Source organism: Euprymna scolopes, chromosome 9 (genome assembly GCF_053919585.1).
Source record: "Euprymna scolopes isolate OS-2025 chromosome 9, ASM5391958v1, whole genome shotgun sequence".
Classification (NCBI taxonomy): domain Eukaryota; kingdom Metazoa; phylum Mollusca; class Cephalopoda; order Sepiida; family Sepiolidae; genus Euprymna; species Euprymna scolopes.
In genome coordinates, this window is record NC_136490.1 from 73,015,268 (window position 1) to 73,029,971 (window position 14,704).

Consider the following 14,704-nt stretch of genomic DNA (forward strand, 5'->3'; position numbering starts at 1 on the left):
TCGTTGTGTTCACGAGTACATAAGTGCAGTTTCAGGTGGTCCCAGTTTCGGACACCTAAGAAAGTTCAATAGCGTGGTCTTGGTCAGTTATATGATGACGAGGTTGATACATGATTCCTGTATTCCCTGCCTCAACAGTGGCTTGCAGGAAAAAGAACATAAATAAAAGAAAAAATAAAATAATTTAAAAAACACAAGGTGAACAACTCAAGATCTCTAAGAATATGTGTATCACGGGCCGTACTTCGTGGGTGCTGAGTTGGCCATCTTTCTCTTCTTGCTTGCTGTCTCCTGAAAGAAATTACTCCAATTGGTATCATCTGTTTGTGAGTTAGTCACGAATTCCATGCGCAACAAATAATTGACTCCAGACTCAAATCTTTGGATTTTTGTTTTAAAAAGTTAATTATTAAATAAATCTTGGGTACAAAAAAGTTATTTTACAGTTATGAAGACGGGAAAAAATATATGCAATATCTTTTTTTAAACAAGCAATCTGCTTAGACGGTGACTCAAGCAGAACGTTTTTCAACAGCCGATTGTCTCCTCTCCCCTCTCTGTCTATGACGGTCAGTGAATGCCGGAGCAGGGGTGGAGGGGTGAACAAGTTCGACTCTTAACTTCAACCAGACTTACTAGACTGGTAAAAAACGCTCCGTACACTCTCTTATAGGAGGTGACAGTGTGAGTTTGAGAAGTCTGATTCAGCCAATCCATCTTTATTACATCAACATTGTATCCACCCTGATTGGCTAAATTCACCAAATCACGTGTGCATATCAATTAATTGATATTCCTAACATAAATTTAATTTTTCCACACAAGTTTCTCACACAGGCAAAATCTTAAAAACCTTCAACCCAAGGTCATATCTAGGACAAAACAATACTATTCGACACCATGTAACAAATCCCGTCACAAAGCAATATTATTATTCATGTTATTATCAGTCTCCTCATTCCCAAAGTTATTTTTTCTTCTTGTATTCTGTGTCTATAACCAAAAAATTTTGATCAGCAAGACCACCAGTTGTTGCCCGGGATTGTTCACATAATAAAATAATTCAGCTCTAATTAAATTGTTACTTTTTCGACCAATCACAGATGGTTGGATCACATTCGCCCCCTTAGCTTACAAAGGAAATGATTGAGTTTAACCCGTCCACACGCTTCTCGCTCGTCCCTGACCTATTCTTAATCAACCTCATAGCTTCTTTAGTCGCTGACAGGCAACATCCAATAATACGTCATTGCTTAATAACATTAACTGGTTTGTGCAAGCTATTTCTTCAACTATCAGTCCACCTTCAAAAGAATCAAAGTTCATGTCCTTGGCTAGTTCATTATGAAAGCATAAGTCCAGTTCTAATCAAGAGCGATTACTTGCTTTCTGCTTAGTTTTTACTCCATGTTGTCTCCACTTAAACCATTGCCGAGTCTGATCTGGGGTTAAATGTATAGTTCAATAATACTTCCTTAAAATGTTCTTATAATATAGTTATTCAGTTCATGTTCCTACAAAAAATTTTTTTAAAAAATGCACTTAGTTTATCAATATTTTTTTAATTACCTATCCTTAGACTGTGGTTTCCTCTAGGGTCAATATATTTTTTTTATTCTAGGGGCATTCTTCCAGTTCATTTACCTGCAAAAAATATGCAATCAACCTATCTAGGGGCGACCATTTACCTTTTATAATTTTATTATTATTATTCTTTTTCCTTGTTTCACCTTAGACTTCTGGGGTTAACATTCATTGAAGAAAACTTCTTGGTTCATTCTCCTATAAAAGAAACCATAAAAAAATCAAAGTCAATTTCATTTGCTTCACTAGTTCATCTTCGGGTTCTTGGTGCTCAGGATGCCTTCTTCCACTTGGGTGGTGTCGAAATCTGCCTCTAGTCTGGTTGGAGTCTTTTTGGCTTCAGGTGAGCTTTGACGAGAGCTACCCTCACCATTGGTGCAGGCAACCTTGAGTCGTTTCTTGCTGTCAAGCCTTCTCACCCACTTTCTCACACACCACATTGCCACTACCAACATTGCAATCAGAACTGTTATTATGCTTATCCAACTTCCAACCACTATTACCTTATGGAAGCTGACCCTTGACTCTTTGACAGCCTTCCGACCGGGTCTGCAATTCTCTCAAATTTACTTTATTTTCTTTACCATTTTTGGCAATTCTAGTTTAGTGGAAAATTTTGTCAGAAAATTGGGTTCCATAATCAGGTGCTTTCAATAGATACCTCTCCTCGCACCAGTACTACACAGGCGACCCTACACTCCTTCTGTAGGTTCCGCAACCTTTGTCCAATTCCACCATGGTCAATGGTGGCGTCACTTTGATCATGCCAGTGGCACCATCGCTGCACACTCTAGAAAATTCCAGTTCCCTTTGGGCATATACTATCCATGAACCCTCTGCCATACATACAGCCAGAAGTAGCAATCCCCGCTTTTGGATTGATAGATCCCTAGGCCACTGGTCTGACATTTCTTAGCCTCCTGTCCGCTCAACAACATTATAAAACTCCCAAAGTTTTTCTTCTGGGCTCATGGGTAGTTGAAGGCAAGAAGGCAGTTTCTGCCTTATACTCTGTAGCACTTCCCATAACTGATTGGAGTTTATTACACTGGGAGACAAGTGCCCCAAAGCCAGGGTGCCCTGATATGTTCAGTCCATATGATTAAAGACTGTTCATATGATTAAAGACTGTCCATATGATTAAAGACTTAACTGACTTAAACATATGTAGTACATGGAAATATTTCTGCAAGAACACTTCCCCTCTCGAGAGTTCCATCTCAATGTTACTGGAGACATTCTATATTTCTTCATGCATCATTTGTAATTGGCCAATTATGGTATTAACACCTTCTCGATTTATTTCCATTTCCATCCTTGTAATATTTAATATCGAAAGCCCCTCCTTATTTAGCTGGACCAAGGTTTTCTGCTCCTTTTCTAAATCTTTTATTCGTGGCCTAATTAACTCTATGTCATCTTTGGAGATCATGCCGAACAGAGCTCCTAAGGCGTTGCCTATTATAGGAATCACAATCCTCTTTGGTCTGTTTTCTAATCCTTCCAACCTCCCTAGATAATTACGGTGTTCAGTCCACTGGTGTCGTCATAACCACAACTCATCTTCCAAGGGGTTTTATAATCAGGTATGTTCCTTTACCTCCTTATAAGTACTAGTTAAATGCTGCCTAGCTTCATCGAACTCATCAATTCCTTCTCTATACTCTCGGATCAGTTTCTCACAAGGTTCCAAATCACTCACTAAGGTCACTAACCGGTTCGACTGCGTGATTATCACCTCACTGGTTTACTGAAAGATGGCACCCTTTTCCATTTTCAGGGCTCCTGTCATCCATACCAACTCCATTAGGTACACTAATATGACCAGGTTCATATCTGTAATGATATGGAGAAATTCTACCTTCAGTTTCATGAGTTACTTTTTCTTTTCAAGACTTAACAGTCACCTTTAATTCCCCACATTAACTTATGAATGACAATTTAAAGATTTAAAAATTCACTTCTAATTCTAACATTCATCAAAAACCTTTCACTCAACGACGAGCAGTGTTAATGTGGTGTTCTGGTGACAGCAGGGACCTCAACAAGACATGATCCGGTCATAGCTCCACCTCTCCCTACTTCAAGTCCAGATTAGTGTTGTGGCAGTGTATTCCCCTAGATTAAATTTAGTACCGTCAGTTTCTTACCCAACAAGGTGCTAGGAACATCACAGCAATGACATTCGAACTCAAGGCCGGATTACATCACACCAGATCCCCACAAGAGTAGAGGATCAAAACCTGACCTCTCTCTTGTCCAGTTGCAAATTATGATTGTAGTCAGACAATTAAGCTGATAGCAACACATTCCAGCTAATCTGGAAGGAAATATCTTCCACCAGGAACCGTGGTTGACAAGGATACCTTAAGACACAAATGGTATGACTCTGTTCAGCACAAAAAAAAAATTTCAAATACATGCCAGTAATTCTGGAGGGAGTCATCTCTTACCAGGAACTGTAGTCGATAAGGATACCTAAAGAAATGAATGGCATAACCCTGTTCACCACAACAAAAGAAGGTTCAAATACATTCTGGCAATTCTGGAGGGAACAATCCCTTACCAGGAACAGCAGTTGGGAAAGATATTGTCCGAAATGAATGGGATGACCCTGTTCACCACCACAGAAGTAGTTCCAATTACTCTCATATCTCAATCCCAAGTCAACAATGGACCATGATCAAGAAAACATCTATCTATCTATCTATCTATCTATATATATATATATATATATATATATATAGATATATATAGATATATATAGATATATATAGATATATATATACTGATAGTATGGTAACAAAGAAAAAGAAAAGGAAACTTATATATATATATATATATGTATATATATATATATATATATATATATATATATATATATATATATATATATATATAGAGAGAGAGAGAGAGAGAGAGAGAGAGAGAGAGAGAGAGATAAACAGCTTCATGGAGATTATCAAACAAAACTCCAAGTGATTTTTCATTGAAGAAAGTACTTAGCCCTTCTCTAACAGTCTGTTGGATCAGAAAATGCTACCCTCTTCAAATTGAACAAAAAATGTTATTTTCTTTCCAACCTCGGAGTCAATTTCAGTAAATTTTAAGCCGATGCGTTTTTGTAAAATATTTTTTAAAACCTGTTTATTCATTGTATATGACTTTTATCTTACAAGTTTGTTGATATTTGAAGCAATTTTCAAAGCAATCATTTTTTAAAAAAAAAACTCTTTTTGTTTATTCTGATAGCAGGAAAGGATTTTTGCATGAATTAATGAATGCAACTTCGTGAAAGGAAATGTCTTTTATCTTCTAAGTCATATTTTGTAAATAAATGTAGAGTATGTCCGCGTCTGTCATCTGTCCTGGAAGGAGAAAAAAATCTGTATGTCAATATAAAACACAACTTTTTCAAAGTAAAATTTTATAAGAAATCGAATGATGATGTTCATTTTGTATTAAGACATTACGACAATATTGCAGAGTGTTCGATCATATTGGATATCTATAAATAACAAAGGTAATGATCACTCTGTAAGAATAAAAATCGTAATATGGAATTCATGGCTAGGAGCAGAAGTATACGTAGCTCCTCGTTCATTCTTAAAACGAAGACTTGCTCTTAGCATATCTTTATCTTTACTATTATATAAAAGGAATTTTGTGTGTGCGTGAGTTCATTTCCTATGGACTCTGAAACATCTGCACTAATTTTTTTTTTAATTTCACACAAATGTACTTGGTGTGTCTGAATGTGTTCTTACATAGGTTTTGTAGCAGAACGCATCTGATAAGAATCGAAAACCGATAATCAAAAAATCCGATTGAAGAAGGAAGTCCTGTTTTGACAAACATTAAAATCACAGGTGCATTTGAGAAGTTTTATCGCCGCACAAGCAAATAGACTCAGTCTTTATAATCAACTGTAGATTATTTTATAAGAAAGGGGGCGCCTTCGAAATGAATTTTTCTTTTTAGAGCACAACTGAACCATAAAAATTGACATTTGTACATTTAATTTAAATTCGAGTGATTATGTAAAAATAATTTAATGAAATTTACAGTTGGTTTTTGATAAGACAGGGGCGCGTTTAAAGTGAATGTTTTTGTTTAGAGCACAACTGAACCATGATACTTGACTTTTGTATTTTAAACTTTAAGTGAAGCCATTATTCACAGGTAATTTTATAAAATCAACAATAGATTCTCTACAGTGCAATGTTGACCACAATGTATTGTAGAATAAGTCACTGTGAGGAGGAATATAAAGCTTCCTCCTGGTACACCATGGTGAGTATTTCATAACTAGAGCAGCAATTAATCGATTTAATTAAAAAATAGGCGATTTCACTGATTTCGATGACAATAAAAGGAGAAACATTTATTGATCCTCATTCAAGTCAAGACAACGTTGGGTCTCCCTGCTAGTATACATTTAAAGTAAAATACTATTTTGTGCATATATATACAAAGTGGAGCGATAAAATTGTCGTCATAGAAAAGACACAATTTCATTTCCATTTGATGAAAGCTTTTTTTTTTTTTGTTGTTGTAGACCATCTACTAGTTAGCCAGTTGTGTACAAATCCCAAGAGCGATAGAAGCCTTCTACCATGTCTGAATGTTAAGCGAGCAAGATCGGGGATGCCTCTGTACAACTTATGCTCTCTACTGATCCAAGTTATGACAACAGGACCATTGCCAGCACCCTCAAAATTCATCGCTGGATTGCCACAAATAACAAGGACGTGCCCAGGGTAATGAAAACAAAGTTTCTGGCCATGGTTATGGTCTTTGGTGTAGTTTCATGTGAGGGCCACATCATGCCACTTCACATCTTTGAAGTCGGCTTGAAAGTCAACACCAAAGTGTACCTGGATGTGTTAAAGAGTGTTGTGAACCCCTCTCTCACTGGCTCCTCCTCCTCACTTGACCTTAACCCTAACCCGACTACTTCAATTGGTCATATGTCGAGAACATCATCAACATGACTTCCCACAACACCAAACTCAGTCTGATCGCCGCCATCAACCAAGTATTCGCTGAGCTCCTGCCGGCACTTGTGGAAAAGGCATGCTCCTATTTCCGGACCTGTATCAATCTTAATTCTTAGAGACCATCTTAATTGATATATCTCTAAATATTTTGTGTTTATATGTTGACAGATGTTATTGTCATGTGTTCATAATTTTTATTATTCGTTTATATTTCCCCAAGAAAACTTACAATATTTAATTGACTAAAAAATCTGCAAATATCTCAATGTAGACACATGAAGCAGTTTCGTTTTCAATAGAATTTTTAAAAAATAGATTTTAACAATCATACATTTGGGAATGGAATAAATAATAATAAACTTACCACAACGATGAAATCCTTTTAAATCCATTCCTCAAATTTTGATAATCAGTCGCTTATATCATTTCAATGAGACACCAAAAGTTTTATCTGAAATAAAGTAGAGCAATGTAAAAATTTCTTTTTTTTTTTATTAATTTCGTATATGACTGGTGCTATTTTGGTCATTTATAAAAATGCTTCCATTCTGACAATCTTCCTAGTCATATTGTTTCCGCAAAAAATGTCCATAATCTTAAAATATAGTCAATAACGGGAACAGTAAATTTATTAAAAATATACTCTGTTTGCCATCACAAGAACTTCATTAAGTGATGCAGTTTACCTGAAAATATTTCTGTTTTCAACATATAACCACACATCATTAGTTTTTATTTATAATAACTATAAAAAGATTCGACTCAATTCTTAAAAGATATAAAATATATAATAGCGAATGAAGCTTTTACAAAAGTAAATATATATCTATAAATGTAGACTTTTCCTCCTAAACAAAACAGGGGATATAGATAAAGTTTAATCAGACTTGTTTTCGTGTTCTGAAAAACTGGGAAAGGCGATATTTTCCCCAATATAAAACGGCAAAATTCTAACGCAAAATAAAATAGCGCTAAATAAAAGTGAGACTAGAATAGCTTTTCTAAATTCAGAGAAACACTTTTAAAATATTCATTTCTTTTATACGATTTGAGCAATAAATAATTTTGAGAGTATGTATATCAGGCAAAATCATTATAACGACAATTAAGAGTAATTTATTTTTCCATGTGATACAGAGAAGACAACAATGTTGACTCTCAGAGAATACATATCTCTACCAGTTCACTGTTTAGTAAGAAATGGAATCGGTTCCTGTATATCCTACAAGCATTATTTATGGAAATGAGACGTTTTATTTACAAATATTAGGTTGAGAAAAAAGTTCTTGCGGAATTTTTAATTTTGATTTCAAATGATGTATTTTTAAATAAGTTTTCATTATAATACCTTTACTTTATATATCATTTTAAAGAGTGCTTTTCGCTCTAAACTGTTTAAATTATAATCGTTTAAAAACAATCATGTCTTTTTTCAGAACGTTGAATAAAAGACAGAAAAAAGAAAATTTGCACAATTTTCTTATTTCAATTCAAGCTAGGTCAAAAAGCTGCTGAAATAGCTTCTGATATCAACAAAGCATTTAGCCCAGGAACTACTACTAAACGCACAGCACAATGGTGTTTTAAGAAATTTTGTGACGGCGACGAGAGTCTTAAATATAATGAGAGTAGTGGTCGGCCATCGGATGTTGAAACGATCAATTAAGAGCCTTAGTCGAATCCAATCCATGCACAACTGTTTGATAACTTGCTTCTGAATTAGACGTAACGTATACGACGATTTCCAACCACTTGAGAGAGATGGCAAAGAAAAAAACTTGATAAATGAATTGGATGACAACAAAAAGTAACGCTGTTATGAAGTGTCATCTTCCCTTCTTTTACGCAACAAGAACAACCCCTTTTTCGACCAGGTTTTGACTTGTGATGAAAAGTGGGTTCTTTACGATAACCAGTGATGATTGGCTCAGTTGTTAGATGCCGACGAAGCTCCACGACACTTTCCTAAGCCAGAGTTGCAGCAAAAGAAGATCATGCTGACTTCTTCATGATATGCGGTCTCATCCATTACAGTGTTTTGAATGTAGGTGAAACTATTACAGCGGTTAATTACTGTCAACAAATGGATGAAATGCATCAGAAACTCTGACAACACCCAGCATTAGTTCACAGAAAAGACCCAATTCTCCTCCATAACACTGCCATAGTGTATGTTGTTAAACCAACCATGCAAAAAAAAAACAAAAAAACCCTGCTAGTTGCTTTACTGGAATGAAGGTTTTTGATAATCTTGGCAACATCATGCCCATATATTTATATGTCGCATAGCGTGTTTTCTGATACAGGAGGAAATACAGGGAGTTGGCGGCCTTAGTCGCATAGACTAAAATTATCTGCAAAGTTCTTGGCAAAGAATTTGGCTTTGTCTGATGCTGACGAGATTACCTCAGGTCTATTGATGATAGTTGCGATAGAGCACATGCTTCGGTTCAGGATCCTGTTTGCTATTTGCCAAAACTGGTGGGAACCAAACCGCTGCTCAGCCACTTTGGATTTGACGAACTAAACATACAATCCTTTCACATTCTTCCTTACTCTTTTGCAGTGGTTGCTGGCAGTCCTGAAAATGGTGTTAGCCTCAGTACATCTGTTACGTTGGAAGCAATGGAAAAAATGATTTCTGTGCGCGATGGCAGCAGCACATTCCAGAGAGAACCACGGCTGGCTGTTAAGTTTTTACTGGAATTTTTTTTGAAGGTATGAAACGGTCTATACCTACAATTAACCATTTCATCAGGTTTGTTAATATGGAGGACACATCCTTTTTAACACATGGAACACAGAGGTAGATCAGATATAAATGAATGGAAGTTATCTCAGTCAGCCATAGAGTATCGATATACTGTACAATGGAGAGGTAGGTCTGAGGACTTATTACATTTATTTTTATTTTAACTGATACAACAGAGTGGTCGGAAGATCCCAGTGGAAATGGAACAGAAGATGAACATATCTCAGGGCAAGTTGTGAGGAAAAGATCTAGGAGACTTGCATACTGACCTTCAGTATCGGGCCCATGGGTGTGATTTGAGTGAAGTCATAAGCACTGAAGAAATCGTGACAGAACCTCCCCTCATCATCTATCTTGTTTGAGTGGGTTAACCATTCCACATTGTTGAACATTGGAGTCTCCACAGACGTGAATGTTAGCTGACGGATGAGCAGATAGAATGTGGTCAATTTTCTCAAATATGCTCTTAAAGATAGTAACTCTGCTGTTGTGGGGGCGATAGAGGGCTAATATAAACACAGTTGTGTGAGCAAGTGCAACTTAGAAGCACATATGGAGTAATTTGGGATCTTATTCCATGCCCATGGCGATATTGGGGGTCAGATTTAGATGTTAAGTTAGAGTATCCTTTAATTCTATACTCGTTTAGGGAAATAGTCTGTCCAATGCCAGTTTCGCTTAGGAATAATAGGTTTGGTTTAGTTTCCTGTAATTGGGTTTCAACCTCTCAAATGTTGGAACGTAGACCCTTGATGTTGGAGAAGGAGACATAGTAGTAGGGGGTCTATGTTGGAAGTTGAAGATCTGGGTTTAATGGTGTGTTTTTTCATGGTAAAGCCGTAACAATTACCCACTAATATGGCATCGAGAAGCCCCACCAGAAGCTACTGCATGGTTGAGAATCCATTCACCAAATCGCAATACAGTAGCCCCAGTACTTTGCACCTGCTGATGGGACAACCTCCTTAGTGGTCAAACCAAGGTTCAGGTCCCTGACTATCAGGCGGATCACGTTAGCCCAGATAAAACGTTTACTTCCAGCACCCTTACTAGTGATATGACTACAAGGATAGACATAGAAACAGTAAATTTCTGGCGACTGTTCATGCAAGATACTGCAAACCTACAATACAGCTTTTTCTTTTCCCTTTGTCAGAAAAATCACCGATTAAAAATGAGGATTGTGTGAGAAATAAGGAGAAGCAAGAGTAACGTGAGCTGCCGATAACGCATCCACAATGCATTGTCTACTCTCCATTAAATAAAAAAAAAGAAAATATTGAGTAATGTACTTAATATAAGTTCAATTTACGTGTTTAAGGGAATGTATGGTGATTAGGATACCCTTTAACTGAAAAAAAAGAAAGAATTTTAAAATCCATTTATGGTATATTTCAAATCAATTTGCTAGATTTTAATGAATACATGCATGGACGAGAAAATCTGTTACTTAATAAAACAAGCAAAATAATAAATATATCAATTAAAGAACTGCAATAAATATAAAAATAATTAACATTTGTCGAGAATAAAACAGAAAACATAACAATTAAACAACTTATCTTTTAACACCTTCCGTCCCAATGAAAATTATTAAAGATATTTTTTACTTTTTGATTCAGGCCAGCGTTCCGGAAAAGTTTAAAAATGAGCCGTTTTAGCAACGCTACTCTTGCTGCAATTTTGATAAGTTTTATTCCAAAAAGGACAAAATTTGTCTTAAATGTAATTCTCCACAACTGTAACATGGCATGGGGGATAATCACCTCTGTTTTTGTATGTCATGCAGGTCATTTTGAAAATGTGAATAGCCATTTTTTTGTTTCGATATTTCTGACAAAGGATGTATGTTTTACTATTTTAATTTACGATATTTCTTTGTTTTGCTTTAATTTACGATATTTCTGCCAAAGGGTGTATAATTTATAGTTTTCTGGGTCAGAATCTATCTGTATAGCACTTATCGTAAACTAGGTTTTGATCTTGAATTGTTTTTGTAATCTTCTTACGTTAAAGGGTTTCATGTCTTTTCTCGAGATATTTTTATATAAAAATGTTTTTTTATAACTGATTTTGCTTCTTTAGTTTTCAATAGTTTTAATGTTATTACATAACATATGCTTACCCCACTTTTCTCATACACAACAACTTGCTGGTATTTTGGAACTTATATAAGTTTCAACAATAATAAACAACCAACGATAAACAATTTCTTTTCTCTTGAATAAAAGAAGACAGAAACAAGTAAAGAATAAGTGAACAAAAGATACTAGAAACTAATTCTTCGTTTTTCATTGTAATTAAATTATTTGAATTTAGCAACAGGAACCGAATTAGTTTGGTCTGCTTATCTGACAATTGATTTGAATTTCCTCTTACACTTTTGTGATTAGCTTTTTCTCAGCAGCAGACTTAGTGTGCTGTGATGATACTAACTAAGCATCAACTTTTATTGGTGACAGAGTTTGATTACTAGAGTCTTGAAGGAGTTTGCAGCAGTAGCTAACACTATTCGCATGTTCAACAAGACAGACAGATTAAACACACCATACGAGTTATATAGATACATCTATGAAAGTATCAATTAGGTTTATACGAATGTGTAGCGTGTACTTACCTGGCTTTTAATACATTCACTTGTTTTTATCAATTGTTTAAATATTTATCTTATCTTCTTATGTTATTCTCTTGTTTTTTTTATCTTCACGTTTTACAGCATTCTCATCTGTCGCCAACCCTAACCTTGATTGTATTTGTTAAATTTGTCAATCAAATGAAGCCAGACGAGTCATTACTGAGAGAATAGGCAAAGTGAAAACAAGAGACGGGGATAAAAAAAGATAAAAAACGAATTAATGAGACAAAGAAAAGAGGAGAAGGGGAGACAGAAGGAGTGGAGAGAGGGAGGAGAGAATAATTTTCTAAAAACCTCGAATAAATAAATATCTGCACAAAAATAGGTTTCTTCCTTACTTTCCAAGCAATTTACATTTGTTTTATACAATAACTAGCGACACTACCTGACATTGCCTGGGTGTAAATGCAGAATATAAAATTACCCAAACATATTTTAGTCTTTCTTATTCGTGGTGAACTGTAAATTTTGCATGTAAACTAATTTGACTTAATTTTCTTAAATAATATTTTATACAATTATGTGTTAATCAGCATCGCAAGGATTTACAGAGCAGATAATCTCACCTGCACTCTAGAGGTCTTGTTAGTTATAATTTTTGTCCACTTAATAAAAATATTATCATAAACAATATATAAATGCAATGAAAAAACAACAAGAACAAAAATCTGGTCGAAAGAAAAATGTTAAAACAATAACATTATTCGCTATCACCAGTGTATGAACATAAACGCTCCCAATACAGAGGCTAATATTTATGGTAAAGGCTTGCTCATTAAAAGATATTTGTATGCATTCAATTTTCATTACAAAAAAAAAATGACAACACTTATATGGTATATCTTCCATCTTCCACTAGCACTTGTAAACGTTTTTTTTTTCATTTTAAAATTTTTTATTTCCATACTTTGCGAACCAGGCTTGAGCGCAGACCACCAATTTTAATGAACCACCGTTCTGCCAGATCAAATATACCCATTCCTGTGTCTCGATACATCTTCTATCATTATATGTGATCAGTTTTTTTTAAATAGTCAACCATGTAGGAGCCTATTCGTGACCACACACACACACACACACACACACACACACACACACACACACACACACACACACACACACACACACACACACATTCAGCTTTATATATATATATATATATATATATATTTATGAAATATACATATATATCATATGAAAATATATCTGTGACCATTATAATTTGAGGTTATTGTTTTCCACAGGCTAAGAAACCAATGAAGTTTAACGAGGTTAATACAAGAATGCTCGATACCGAAGTTTCAAAAATCAAAATGTAAGAAATAATTGTTGAATAATACATTAAATCACTCTTAACCATAACTTCTAAAAAGCTAACTCTAAACTTTGACTAGTTTCAGCTTCTCACAACCACCAAGCACATTATAAATTTAAACAGTAAAGAATATGCACCGTTATATAATATAACCTTATAGCTTGACTCATTTTATCTTTTGCCGTTTGTACCTCATCTTCTAATGTTTTAAATCAATTATTCCTTACATTTTGATGTTTGAATTTTACTTTAAACACTTTTTTCCTATTATCATTAACATTATTAATCAGTATAATTATTATTAAAAATTATCATTATTAATTATCCTAACTATCACATTCACCAACGTGTTTATCCCCATTACCTTCTATTATAAACTATCCTTATGACAATTAGAGTAGATGATTATATCTAAACATGGAGATAAATTAATTATATTCATGTTGAGATTTTATTATTATTATTATTATTATTATTATTATTATTATTATTATTATTATTGCTACACAGCTTTCAAAGCTCTATCATAGTAAATTAAGAAAAAAGTATGATGAGAGATAGGAGTAAGGGTGGAAGGAGTGGACGCGGATGGGGGACGAATGGGAAGGAGAAAGACATGCCTTAGAATTACCACCAATAAATCATTTATGGTTTCCTTTTTCATTCTCCCTTTTTCTTTCTTTCTTTCTTTCTTTCTTTCTTTTTTCTTTTCTTTTTTTCTCCCTTACATCTTTTCCTTTTCTTCCATATCTTTTAACTTCACTGATGTGTGTAGTTATGGTGGTGGTGGGGCGGGCATATACAAGAGAGCAATGTAAATTGTACATTTTCTGACCACATAAAAATTCTAGTCAAATTAAAAGCATTTTTATAACTGAATAGTCTTGATTAAATTTGAAACCCCCTTTAGCATAGATACGTCAAATCCACATTCCCCTATTGTTTGTACCTGTATTGGTTAAGATTGAGGGCGGCCATCAAACATGCACATAAGTACCTTCCTTTCTTGTCTTCCATTACCTCTACCTCGACCTTTAATCCCCATCTTTTCCCATTCATTCCTATATCGAAACACAGACTCAAATCTGCACCCCTATTGTATCTTTTTTACATACAGCTAAATCTTATTTTTCACAACATTGAACCTCCTGATATTAACTCTCTGTGAAAAGGAAGACCTAATATTTTCAATTTGCTTTCCTATAAGCTGTATCGCATGGAGAAGTCTCTAGTTACTGATAACCAGCTAACTGAAACATGCTCATGAATATGTAGCAACATATTACTGTTTGTATAAGCAAACAAATAGTATGAACATTATATATATATATATATATGATTTTCAAAATGTGTGCGATTATATATAATAGATTCCACAGCCAAACAACGTCGCAGCCCACAGGAGCCAAGACAGTCAA

At 34.8% G+C, this 14,704-nt stretch overlaps 1 long non-coding RNA gene across 1 annotated transcript in view; it reads right to left on the bottom strand.

Moving 5' to 3' along the window:
- Positions 1-4,604: 4,604 nt before the first annotated feature.
- LOC145284992 (uncharacterized) overlaps positions 4,605-14,704 on the bottom strand; it is a 58,499-nt gene continuing 48,399 nt past the window's right edge. Inside the window, exons 2-3 of the long non-coding RNA XR_013868923.1 lie at positions 6,949-7,035; positions 4,605-4,952 (exon numbers count right to left, since the gene is read on the bottom strand). This is a non-coding gene — a long non-coding RNA (uncharacterized LOC145284992). The remainder of the gene's footprint in view (positions 4,953-6,948; positions 7,036-14,704) is intronic.